Genomic DNA, 12,699 nt, shown 5'->3' on the forward strand with positions numbered 1-12,699 from the left:
TGACTATGCCGATGAGATTTCGGATCTTTCCAATGCTCTTGACGAAGAGCGTGGTCTTCGTTTGGCTCTTGAGGAGTCATACAACGATGATCATGCTAAGTTAAAGAAAGATCTTGATCATGCTCTTGTTGTGTCTCGTGTGCTAAACTCCGAGAAGGCAAAACTTGGGGTTGATCTTGCTAGACTTAAAGAGGAGTTTGACATTCTCGACAAGGCTCACAAGGTCTTGAAGGGTGCTCATGCTAGCCTCAAGGAGTCTCATGATCAACTCCAAGTAATGCTAACTAAGGAGAAAGCCACTTTTCCTCATATGGTGTTAATTGATAATGCAAATGCTACTAACCCTTGTTGTGAGCATGTGCATCTTGTTGAGGAGAATGCTAAGTTGAAGGAGCAACTTGAGAAAGGCCTTGTGTCATGCATACAAGGTGAGAAGAACCTCAACGACCTTTTGAGAAACCAAAAGGAAGTTGTAGCCAAGGAGGGGATTGGGTTCGCTCCCAAGCCCAAGAACAAGAAGAAGAATGACAAGACCAAACGACCTCCCCCTCTCAAGCAAACTTTTGTGAAAGAGGGAGAGGGTACTTCCAAGGAGAAGAAGAACAACGTGAAGGGTGATGGTGTCAAGAAGGGCAATTCCACCCCATCCAACAAAGCCGGCGACTTTAATCCTTCTTATGTGTTATGTCGTGCAAGTGATGGGCATGTTTATGCCAAATTTGTTGGTTCTCCTCATGAGTATATTGAATGGTCCATTTGGGTTCCTAGGACCCTTGTTACTAACATCAAAGGACCCATTACAAAATGGGTACCTAAAACCAAGCATTGATCTCTTGTAGGTGTTTGCTTCCGGTGGGGGATCATGGTTGCTCGATAGTGGAGCTACAAATAATATGACCGGAAGCAAGGACTTGGTGGTGGACGTGCACAAGATTGGGGTGATGCCTCGTCTTCTAAGGTATTGGGACTAGGCAAAGTTGTCATTTCTCATGATCTCACGATCGAGAAGGTCATGCTAGTTGATTCCCTTGCATACAATTTACTTTCCGTTCGTCAACTTGCTATCATGGGCTTTGCCACTTTCTTTGATATTGATACCGTGGCCCTCTTGTGGAGCAAGACTCTTAAAGTAGCCTTTGTTGGGAATGTCGAGAACGGTCTCTATGTGATTAACTTTTCGGAGCGACCCACTAAGACCGCGACATGCCTAATGGCTAAAGTTGACGTGGGATGGCTTTGGCATCGCCGTTTAGCCCATGTCAATATGAGATCTTTGCAAAGTCTTCTCAAGGGGGACCATGTCCGTGGACTAACGAACGTTAGTTTTGTTAAAGATCGTGCTTGTAGTGCTTGTATCGAAGGAAAGCTTCATGAGAAGGCTCACCCTCCCACGGCTCTCATTTACTAAAAGAGGCCCTTGGAGCTCCTTCATTTGGATCTCTTTGGGCCTCCATCCTTTGACAGTCTTGGGGGTAGAAAATATTGCTTGGTAATTGTGGATGACTATTCTAGATACACTTGGGTGTATTTTTTCAAGAGGAAGAGTGAGACCCAACAAACTGTCATTGACTTTGCAAATGAAGCCCAACGTCAACACAATGCAAAGATCTTGACTATAAGAAGTGACAACGGCACCGAGTTCAAGAACTACACCCTGGATGAGTTTCTTAGTGATGAGGGGATCAAGCATCAATATTCCGCACCTTACACCCCTCAACAAAATGGTGTTGCGGAGAGGAAGAACCGGACGTTGATGGATGCGGCAAGGACCATGATGGCGGAGTTCAAGTCTCCATACAACTTTTGGGCCGAAGCCATCAACACCGAGTGTCATGCTTCAAATCGGCTCTATCTCCGCAAAGGCTTGAACAAGACTCCATATGAGATACTCACCGGTAACAAGCCCAACCTCAAGTACTTTCGAGTGTTCGGGTGTAAGTGTTTCATTCTCAAGAAAGGTGTTCGTTTGTCTAAATTTGAGACTAGAGCTCATGAGGGCATATTTGTTGGTTATGCTACAAACTCCATGCTTACCGTGTTCTTAATAAGTCCACGGGACTTATTGAGGAGACGTGTAACGTGGAGTTTGATGAGAATAACGGCTCCCAAGTGGAGCAAAGTGGTACTTGTGATGTAGGTGATGAAATTCCTCCCCAAGCCATAAGAAGAATGGGTGTTGGATATATCCTGCCCATTGAGGAACCCCTTGTGGCCGAAGGAGAAGGACAATGCTCCACTCAAGTGGAGCCATCACCAACCCAAGACCCACACGCTTCCGAAGAACAAAGTGAAGGCCCTCAACCTCATGAACAAGATCAAGGGCAAGATCAACCTCAAGATGGTGGTGATCCACCAAATGATGCCCAAGGTCAAGTTCCTCCCCTCGAGCAAGTTCAAGATCAAGAACAAGCTCAAGACGACACTCAAGATGATCAAGTAACCCCTCCTCACTTCACTTCCGAGGAGGAATTGGAGCATCGTGCCGCTAAGATCGCTTCCAAGCTCACCACTAAAGGTCATCTCATGGAGAATGTGGTTGGAAGCCTAAGAAAGGGGGTAAGCACTCGTAGACAATTAGCAAACTATTGTGAACATCATGCGTTTATTTCTTGTGTCGAACCCCAAAAGGTTTATGAAGCGCTCGAGGACCCGGATTGGCTCAACGCCATGCATGAAGAACTCAACAACTTCGAACATAACCAAGTGTGGAAGTTAGTGCCAAGGCCAACCGGAAATCATAATGTCATTGGAATCAAGTGGATATTCAAGAACAAGCAAGACGCTCATGGAATCATTGTTCGCAACAAGGCTCGTTTGGTGGCACAAGGCTACTCCCAAGTCGAGGGTATCGACTACGGTGAAACCTTTGCCCCCGTCGCTCGCCTTGAATCTATTCGTTTGTTGATTGCATATGCTTCTCATCATAATTTTACATTGCAACAAATGGATGTGAAAAGTGCTTTTCTTAATGGTCCCATAAATGAGTTGGTATATGTCAAACAACCCCCCGGGTTCGAAGATCCCTATTTCCCCGATCATGTGTATCAACTCCATAAGGCGCTCTATGGCCTTAAACAAGCCCCACGTGCATGGTATGAGCATCTTACGGAGTTGTTACAAGATCGTGGATTCGAAATCGGGAAAATCGACCCCACTCTTTTTACTAAGAAGGTCAAAGGGGAGTTGTTTGTGTGCCAACTATATGTTGATGATATTATTTTTGGTTCCCCTAACAAAGCCTTCAATGAAGAATTTGCCGCTCTCATGACCTCAAAGTTTAAGATGTCTATGATGGCAGAGTTGAAGTTCTTTCTCGGATTCGAAATCAAACAAAGAAGAGAAGGAACCTTCATCAACCAAGCCAAATACACTCAAGACATGCTAAAGAGATTCAAGCTAAGTGATGTCAAGCCGGCTTCCACTCCAATGCCCACCAAGTGCCAACTTGACATTGATCCCAATGGTAAAGCGGTGGATCAAAAGGTATATCGCTCCATGATTGGATCCTTGCTTTACCTTTGTGCATCTAGACCGGATATCATGTTGAGTGTGGGAATATGTGCACGGTTTCAAGCCGCACCTAAGGAAAGCCACTTTGTGGCAGTCAAGCGAATCTTTCGATATTTGGCTCATACCCCAAACTTTGGCCTATGGTACCCAAGAGGAGCAAACTTCAAGCTTGTAGGTTATTCGGACTTCGATTGGGCGGGAGACAAAGTGGATAGGAAGTCCACTTCCGAAGGGTGCCAATTTCTTGGTTGCTCTGTGGTAAGTTGGTCCTAAAAAGCAAAGTTGTGTGTCTCTCTCGTCCACCGAAGCGGAGTATGTGGCGGCCGGAAGTTGTTGTGCACAACTCTTATGGATGAGGCAAACTTTAAAGGATTACGGTGTCATTTGTGACAAAGTGCCTCTTTGGTGTGACAATGAAAGTGCTATCAAGATTTCTCTCAACCCGGTGCAACACTTCAAGACAAAGCATATTGAGATTCGGTATCACTTCATCCGGGATCATATTAGGCGAGGGGAGATCGAGCTCAACTATGTCAACACTCATGATAACCTTGCAGATATTTTCACGAAGCCATTGGATGAAGCAAGATTTCGCGAGTTAAGGCATGAGCTAAATATCATTGATTCGAGCAATGTGGTTTGAACCTTTGCACACCCCTCACATTCATTGTGCATTCTTGTCTAGGTGTAGGCATGGACGTAGGGGGAGTGTTGTTCTCTCAATGAACTTTCCCTCCCCCCACAATGCATAAACTGATCTCACTCTTTCACATTAGCCATTTTTTATGGTACTTGTGCTTCAAAGACGAGCTTTGGTCATGGGCCCAAGGATAATTCTTCGCGGTGCCATACCAAGTGACTCAAACATAGGTGGCCTCGGCCACCGCCCTCTCGTATAGAGGCGTGTGATTCTTGTTCTCTTGCTAGTGCTCTTGTTGGTCTTCTTGCCGTTGTTTCCCGTCTTTCGTTTTGCACCATATGTGTTGAGTCTGGTTTGAGTTGCGCTGGGCGGTACTACCGTTGTGAAGGCGCGGTAATACCGCTGGAGCGGTACTACCGCTCCACGGAGCGGTACTACCGCTTATGTGGCTAAGCGGCACTACCGCCCATCACCACGGTACTACGGCTGAGGGGCAGGGCCAGGGGGTTAAGTCGTGGGCAGGGGTGGTTTCGTCCACCCCATACCCATTTGCTTCATCCCCTGGTTCCTATTCCTCTCTCTCCAGCGCCATCTCGCCGCGGGAGGGCTCCGGCGGCCCTCCGTCTCTGGACCATCCCTCTCCATTCCCTTCGGTGGAGTCAATCCCCACCTCGTCCTCTTGCCATGGATGCCGGTATTGCCCCCGTTCCTTTTCTCTTCTTGTCTAGTTTTCAGATCTCGCGTTTTAAGGGCAGTAGTAGTTGCATCTCTAGATTTTTGGCCAAATCTAGGCTTGAGTAGGTTGGAGAAGGCAACTAGACTCTTTGGATTGATGTTTGGTAGGTTTATTTTTGAATTTGGCATCCCCGGTAGCGCCAGATCTGACCACGGCAGTAGGGATCCTCCGTGCCCCGTCTCGGGCGGTACTACCGCCCATATTGCGCGGTACTACCGCCAGAGCGGTACTACCGCTAGTAGGGCACGGTACTACCGCTTGCGCGGTACTGCCGTAGTACAGGCACGGTACTACCGCCGGATGCCCAGTTCCATCGTTTCCTACCACATGTTGATCCATTTGTGTTGTGTTTATTTGGTTTTAATCGTTTCTTCTGGTTGTTTCTTGTGTTCGTGTGTTTGGTTCCAGGTGATGAACATCCTGAGCAGCAAGTCCGCCATGTCAACCCCGGACGTTCAACGTCAAAGCGGTACCGCTCATCTGAGACTGCAGGTGGTTCTTCCAGTGCTCCACCGCCGGCAGGGGGTGCTTCCTCAAGTGCTAATCCTCCTCGCAAGAAGAAGATTGCCAGCCGACCGAAGCCAAGTGGAAAGAAGGTGACTGAGATGTCTAGCAAGGAATTCTGGGACAGGCGTCGGCGCAACCCCTGTGAGGAAGACCAAGAACCCAACCTTGTCAATCGCCCGTTCTGGAACCGGTTTCAGTATGCCACATACTTTGATGTGATCAAGGCTAAGAAGAACCTCTTTGTCAATGTTCATTCCATCAACACGGATGCTATGGAGAAGGACCCTGAGTACTTTGGTGATGCCCTTCAGATGTGCTCTCAGTTGAACATTCTCAGGATCATGCAGTTCAACAAGGACTTTGATGCAGATTTGCTGGCACAGTTCTTTGCCACTGTTCACCTAGGAACTGATGCAGACAGGACTCTGACTTGGATGACTAATGGGAAGGTGCTAGCTGTCAAGTGGCAGGCCTTCATGGGGCTGCTTGAGGTGGAAGATCAAGGGCTCGAGACTCCAGTCGGTTTTCGTCCTCACCAAAATGTTACCTCCACTCACAAGCAAGCCCTCTGGCCCTACTGTACTCGGAAGGTCAACCCTGAGACCAGGAAGGAAACCTATGAGTTGTCTGCCTATCTGGACATCCTTCACCGTATCTTCCGCGAGACTCTCTTCCCTCGTATTGGGAATCTGGACATGGTACACTCTTATCTTGTGGACATGCTTCTCTTCTGCCAGCGTGAGAAGGAAGCAAACACCGGCGAGTCCCTGGACATCTCTCATGTCATGTGGTCTGAGCTTCTGGCGGCTGTTTCTGAGCGCAAGTGCCCAATTTATGGTCCGTTCATTATGTTGCTTATTGAGAGGGCCTGGAGACATACCTATCCTGAGGAGCAGCTGGAAACTGGAGAGTTGGTCTCTCATGAGATCAAGCGTCTGAGGAAGAAGGATAATTGGGGTAGATCTGGAGCTCCATCTTCTGCTGCTGCCATGGAGACCGAGGACGAGGCTGATGCCGGTGATGATGATGAGGATTATGTGCCTCGTGGGACAGAGCCTTCTGCGGCAGAGCCCTCTTGGGCAAAGAAGCTCAAACGCAAGATGAAGAAGCTGTTCTGCATGGAGTCTCACGGTCAGTACTTGACTCATGTGGCTGAGAAGAAGGCAAGGGGACGTCATAAGGAGCTTATGCGTCAGATGGGTGCGACCGTCACCAGCGGCTCTGAGGGTCAGATTACTGAGGAGGAGGAGTGGATCCAGCAGCACTGTCCGTGGACTGATTCAGATGCCGAGCAGTTTCCGGGCGAGGATGGCAGTGCAGATGATCACGCAGAGTCCTGATGTTCGAGATCCTCAGCATGCTCTCACCTGGAGCCGTAGGTTAGCTCTTTGCCCCTTTTGGTGTCTCGATGCTAAAGGGGGAGAGAGTTTAGGGATTTGCGTCCTTGTGTTGCGAGTGTGTCTTTGCCTTTGTGCTTTCGTTGTGTGCTACCTTGTGCTTTGCTTGGACCTTGTGCTTTGCTTGGTTTTGTGTTCTGTGAGACCTTAGTTCAAGTCATATGGTGTGAGACATATGCTACCCTATCCTTATCATATCTTTATCTTTGTCTCTAGTCATTTGATATCTCATGAGTTATATGCTTCATTATGTTATATATCCTGCTATCTAGTATCTCGCTTAGGTTGTTGGTCTCTAAAATACAGGGGGAGTGTTGATCCTAGTATGTGTGTCGTGCAGTCCAAAGCACTTATCTTGATGGCACACATCTAGGGGGAGCCCGTCTATATTTTAGAGATTTGGGGTTTGCTTATGTCCTTTGTCTTTTCCCAGTTGTGCAAATCCCGTATTGTCATCAATCCACCAAAAAGGGGGAGATTGTAAGGGCATATTTATCCCTAAGATGTTTTGGTGATTGATGACAATGCTTTTGCGGACTAATCGTGTGCATTGAGTGTTTTTCAGAAATTCATTCTTTTGGCACGAGACGATTCCCTCCCCTCGGATTTTGAAGCGAAGACGGTGTAGTCCTTTCGGATTAGTTTGGTGGACTAGTTTCATAGGGATCACCGAACTATCAAGAGGGGGTCCGTTTTGGAAAGGCTAGGGCGGAATCATCACGTACACTTCCTTTGCCTCTCCCTCCGAGCCTTTCCGTTTCGATGATGGGCTTGTTTCTCTTCTCAATGTGCCCTCTCTGGTCCCAGCGGTAGTACCGCGGGCCAGAGCGGTAGTACCGCTTGGGTGCTACAAGCGGTAGTACCGCCCAGAGCAGTAGTACCGCTAGTAGCCCCCATTTGTGTGCTCACTCTGGTCCCAGCGGTAGTATCGCGGGTCGGAGCGGTAGTACCGCTTGGGTGCCACAAGCGGTAGTACCGCTCTGGGAGCGGTAGTACCGCTCCAGAGCAGTAGTACCGCTAGTAGCCCCAAGCCGTAGTACCGCGGTGGTCTCGTGCTAGTACCGCCTCGATTCGAGGGCTCCTTTTTCGTGTCGGGTTTTACGGTACTGGCCGCGGCTGCGGGGGGCCGTAGTACCGCTCGTGTGCGGTAGTACCGCCCTCCCACCGCGGTAGTACCTCTGTGGGCCAAGCGGTAGTACCGCGATGAGGAGCGGTAGTACCGCTTGTAGTGGCAAGCGGTAGTACCGCTGGCACAGCGGTAGTACCGCTCTCTTCGGGGCAGAAGTGGGGTAACGGTTGGTTTGTTCCCCCCACTATATAAAGGGGTCTTCTTCCCCAAAGTTGACTCACCTCTTTCCCCCCAAAAGCTGCATTGTTGCTCCAAGCTCCATTTTTGCCCGATCTCTCTCCCTAGCCAATCAAACTTGTTGATTTGCTCGGGATTGGTTGAGAAGGCCACGATCTACACTTCCACCAAGAGAAATTTGATTCCCCCCACTTATCCCTAGCGGATCTTGTTACTCTTGGGTGTTTGAGCACCCTAGACGGTTGAGGTCACCGCGGAGCCATAGTCCATTGTGGTGAAGCTTTGTGGTGTCGTTGGGAGCCTCCAATTAAGTTGTGGAGATTGCCCCAACCTTGTTTGTAAAGGTCCGGTCGCCGCCTTCAAGGGCACCAATAGTGGAATCACGACATCTCGCATTGTGTGAGGGCGTGAGGAGAATACGGTGGCCCTAGTGGCTTCTTGGGGAGCATTGTGCCTCCACACCGCTCCAACGGAGACGTACTTCCCCTTCAAAAGGAAGGAACTTCGGTAACACATCCTCGTCTTCACCGGCTCCACTCTTGGTTATCTCGTTCCTTTACTTTCGCAAGTTTACTCGGGTTATATCTCTTACTTGCTTGCGTGTTTGTTGTCATTGCATCATATAGGTTGTTCACTTAGTTGCATATCTAGACAACCTATTTTGATGCAAAGTTTAATTTGGTAAAGAAAATCTAAAAATTGTTAGTTGCCTATTCACCCCCCCTCTAGTCAACTATATCGATCCTTTCAACAGTTCAGCCATATTCTTCAATGACAGAGACGAAGTTCTTCTGGTCTCTGAGGAATTTGTTCTGACTGAGGAGTTAGGAATTCGCCAGTGCGGATTGCCTACACAGTGAGGAACATGATAGCCCTGAGGAATTTGATACTCAAATTTCCGACCGTTGCTGTGCTATGCGCCAGCTGTCCTAAAATATCTACCCACCTAACGGTCATATCATTGAAGGGCATTTATGTCTTATCATGTCGGGCTGCTCCCTAGGCTATAAATAGCCGCCCCCTACAACCACTAGCTGGTTGGCTGCTCCGAGAGAAACTGACACTTGTCATTTCAGAGCATCCCATCCTCCGAGGACTTTGAGCGAAAATCATCAAGGGAGGAAAACCCAAACCCAAACACCCACAAACCTAAAGTGATTGAGCATCACTGAAGAGATTGATCCTGTGTGGATCCAACGCTTGTTACCTTTGAAGACTGTGCTTCTTCCAGACGGTTAGGCGTCATGGTCTAGAGCATCCAAGAGGAATTGTGGATCACCGAGTGACCGAGTTTGTGAATGTTCGGAAGTCACCTGAAGACTTACCACGAGTGATTGGGCAAGGTCTGTGTGACCTTAGCTCAAGGAGAATACGGTGAGGACTAGGTGTCCTCGACTGTGTGTTCAGGACTGGGTGTCCGCGACTCTGTGTCCTCAGGTTTAAATACCTAGCCGCTCCAACCAGATGTACAACTGAGACAACAGTTGGAACTGGTCTACCAAATCATTGTCTTCACCGAGCTTACAGGTTATATTTCCTCAACTCTTTCATTTCCTCATAACTGTGTTGTGCACTTGTTCATATCTGTGTTTGAAGACTTTGACTGAAGACTTTCTCAATTTCCTCAGTTCAATTTCTTCAGTCTGTTTGTCTTCATCCTGTGCTATCATGTGTTTACGCTTTCTGTACTCTGTGCTTGTCCTCATTTCATCATGATGACCATGCTTGTGTTCTGCTATGCATACTTTTGAGTACTTATTCCACTGCAAGTAGTTTTTCGCTAAGGAATTTCCTCAGCCACAAATTCCTCAGTGAAGAATTCATAAAAATCTCCTATTCACCCCCCTCTAGTCGATATAACGCACTTTCAGTACGTCATCCCTTTCTTTACAAAGTGCAATTTAGCGATCCTTTATTGTTATTGTTGAATCAAGAAAGCAATGGAATGATAAATGGATACATTGAACTTACACGAAAGGCCACCAGATATCTCAAAGAAAAGATTGATGATGTAAACATGTCTATGCCAACCTGTGGATATTTATTTGAGTAGATGTCACTAATTTCAAACGTTAGTATCTGGTATAGGGGAAATTCATGTGGGTAGTAAAAATGTGGTGGCGGAACTGAATTATACAATAAATGCATATGCATATATGAAACACAATCTCTGTCTGTTGTCCAAATATATGAAATCTGCTTATAATCTTGATCCAGAGCAGCCAGTAGGTCTCTAAGCTGCTTTTTTTAAAAGGAAGATAACCAAAAAACTAATAATGATTGTAGCTACATCTTTAATCTATGAAGTGATACACATAGCCAAAGGCCCTTGAAGATCACATGGCTAAGGAGCATGTCAATATCAGCTTTTATGCAAGTAGAAGCAGCACACTTCATTCACACTGCACTATGATAGCAGTATGTATACATTGTGTAGATACCATTACTGAAGTATAGTGATAAGAAAAGAAACATGATTACTGCACATTATTTATTCCTAATTTATTATATTCGAAGCCCCATAGAAAAAATAAATAAGTTGTAAAGATCACCATGTATGTTGACATGTTCACTATATCTTGAACTATAGTCAGTTCATAATTTAACAGCATTATCTCAGAGGCTTGAACTAAGGAAAAAAATGAAGAACCAAATATTAACTACATGGGCGGGTTCACAACATATATCTAGCAACAACTCTTATAGATCCTTCCTAATACAGACAATAGAAATATTTTGGAGAGGGTATTGAAGATAAATTAAATTTATTTGGTTCCTAGCCATTTATGTGGGGTTACATGATGTATTCAACGGCCATGAGAATAGTGCAAGGAATTTAAGGATACAGAGCTATACATGGAATTTAAGGATAAAGAGTTACTTGTCTGCTGAGTGGGTTCAGAGCGACGAACGTGAATGGTGTCAAGGAGGTCAAAAGTCACACTGCCAGATCACTGCAGTTCCGTTGCTCGACACCATAATCGACGGTGGCGTCCTCTACTGCTTTGATTCAAACTATCAAAGGTATGCCTCATTCCCTGTATTAACATCTAGGGAAAAATTCATCTACAGGGTCAAAACAGATGCTGGATTAACACGTATTCAGAACCTGGAACCAAGGAAATTTTTGCGCAACTGTGGAGTAAGCAAATTGAATGTATATCATAATGCGTTTTGTCGCTTGCATGATATCTGCAACTGAGTTGAATGTATATCATATTGCGCGGCATGCCATCTACAGTTAAATGTATATCATAATGCGTTTCAAGCCAACGCATCAAAAGAACAGTGCATTGAATGCCATCTACAACAAATAGTTAGAAATTAATCACCAGGAAAAGAATAATCAGGAGATGACAAAGCAACCTCGAAAAGAAAAACTACCAACAGATATATGAAAGAGAGACAGATTACATGCAATTAGCATGATGCGGGTAGTGTATGGATATACGCCCCCTCTCCCTACACGAAATCATTTATTATTCAAGCGAAAGCACTATTCGAAGAAGAAGAAATCGACTATCTCGTTTTATGATTATACCAAAAGGATATGCACAGACGAAGGCAGCTGAATCCAAAACAAACAAAAAAGGTACCACACTGCAAAATATAAGACCATGATGGTACACAGATATCTCAAAAGGCCCTAGTAGAGGCATACCCCTAAGGGTAAACGATATTCTGTGTTTCAATAGTACATTCTACAAGTTTATCTTCAGTAAGTATTTTTAGCAATTCTCTTAATGCACATGAGACAGAAGATCATATAGTTGTCCATGAGTAAACATATGAACTGCTAGCTTTTTGGATAATAAAAAATCAGGAGGCCACAATTCAGAAGAGTGAACTGGGAGGACTATTGCAATTGCTATATCGGAATCCTACATCCAAGAAGAATCGTGGGCACCAAGATTATTGGAAGAACACGTCAGCAATGAAAAAGATACTAAAAGGATTTATAATATCACTTGGTCGCTGTCTATATGGTTGTATCATAGTTCTGGTTACCTTGCTAACATTTAAAATAAAAAGTGTGTAGTAGATAACCCACTAATCATGCATAAGACATAAACAGCTCAATAAACAGAGGTATGAAATACTTAGACGAACACCCGAATTGCTTCAGAGTCATAAGGGATGATACATTATGTATGTGCCTGATATCTGAATCTTAGAATAGCAAGTAGACTTCCTTTTATATATTTGGAGTGCCAAAACAGTAGGAATTTTTTAATTGGAAATCATATGAAGTTACATCATGAAATTTATTATAAGCATTCTTTCTTGCAGAAGCGGGTGGCAAAACGTAATGGAATACCAATTTCAAACCCAGTAAGGTGCCAAAACAATAGTAAATGAGTAAGAACAGTAGCCCTTTGTTCTAGCCAAATTAGGGAGCTCACTGATGCATGGTGTTGCACTTCTACAAACACTACCCAGATTTGATAAGCTTGCAGAGTACACTTTCTGCAAAAAAAGTGAAGGGATCAATCTTATTATTATTTCTTCTACATATAATAAAGTAATACACAAAACTACATGAAAGTTAAACTGATGCAATAAAAAAGTTTGAGCTCGGAACTTAAGCCCTGGATCAACTAAT

Source organism: Triticum aestivum, chromosome 1D, assembly GCF_018294505.1.
Source record: "Triticum aestivum cultivar Chinese Spring chromosome 1D, IWGSC CS RefSeq v2.1, whole genome shotgun sequence".
Classification (NCBI taxonomy): Eukaryota; Viridiplantae; Streptophyta; class Magnoliopsida; order Poales; family Poaceae; genus Triticum; species Triticum aestivum.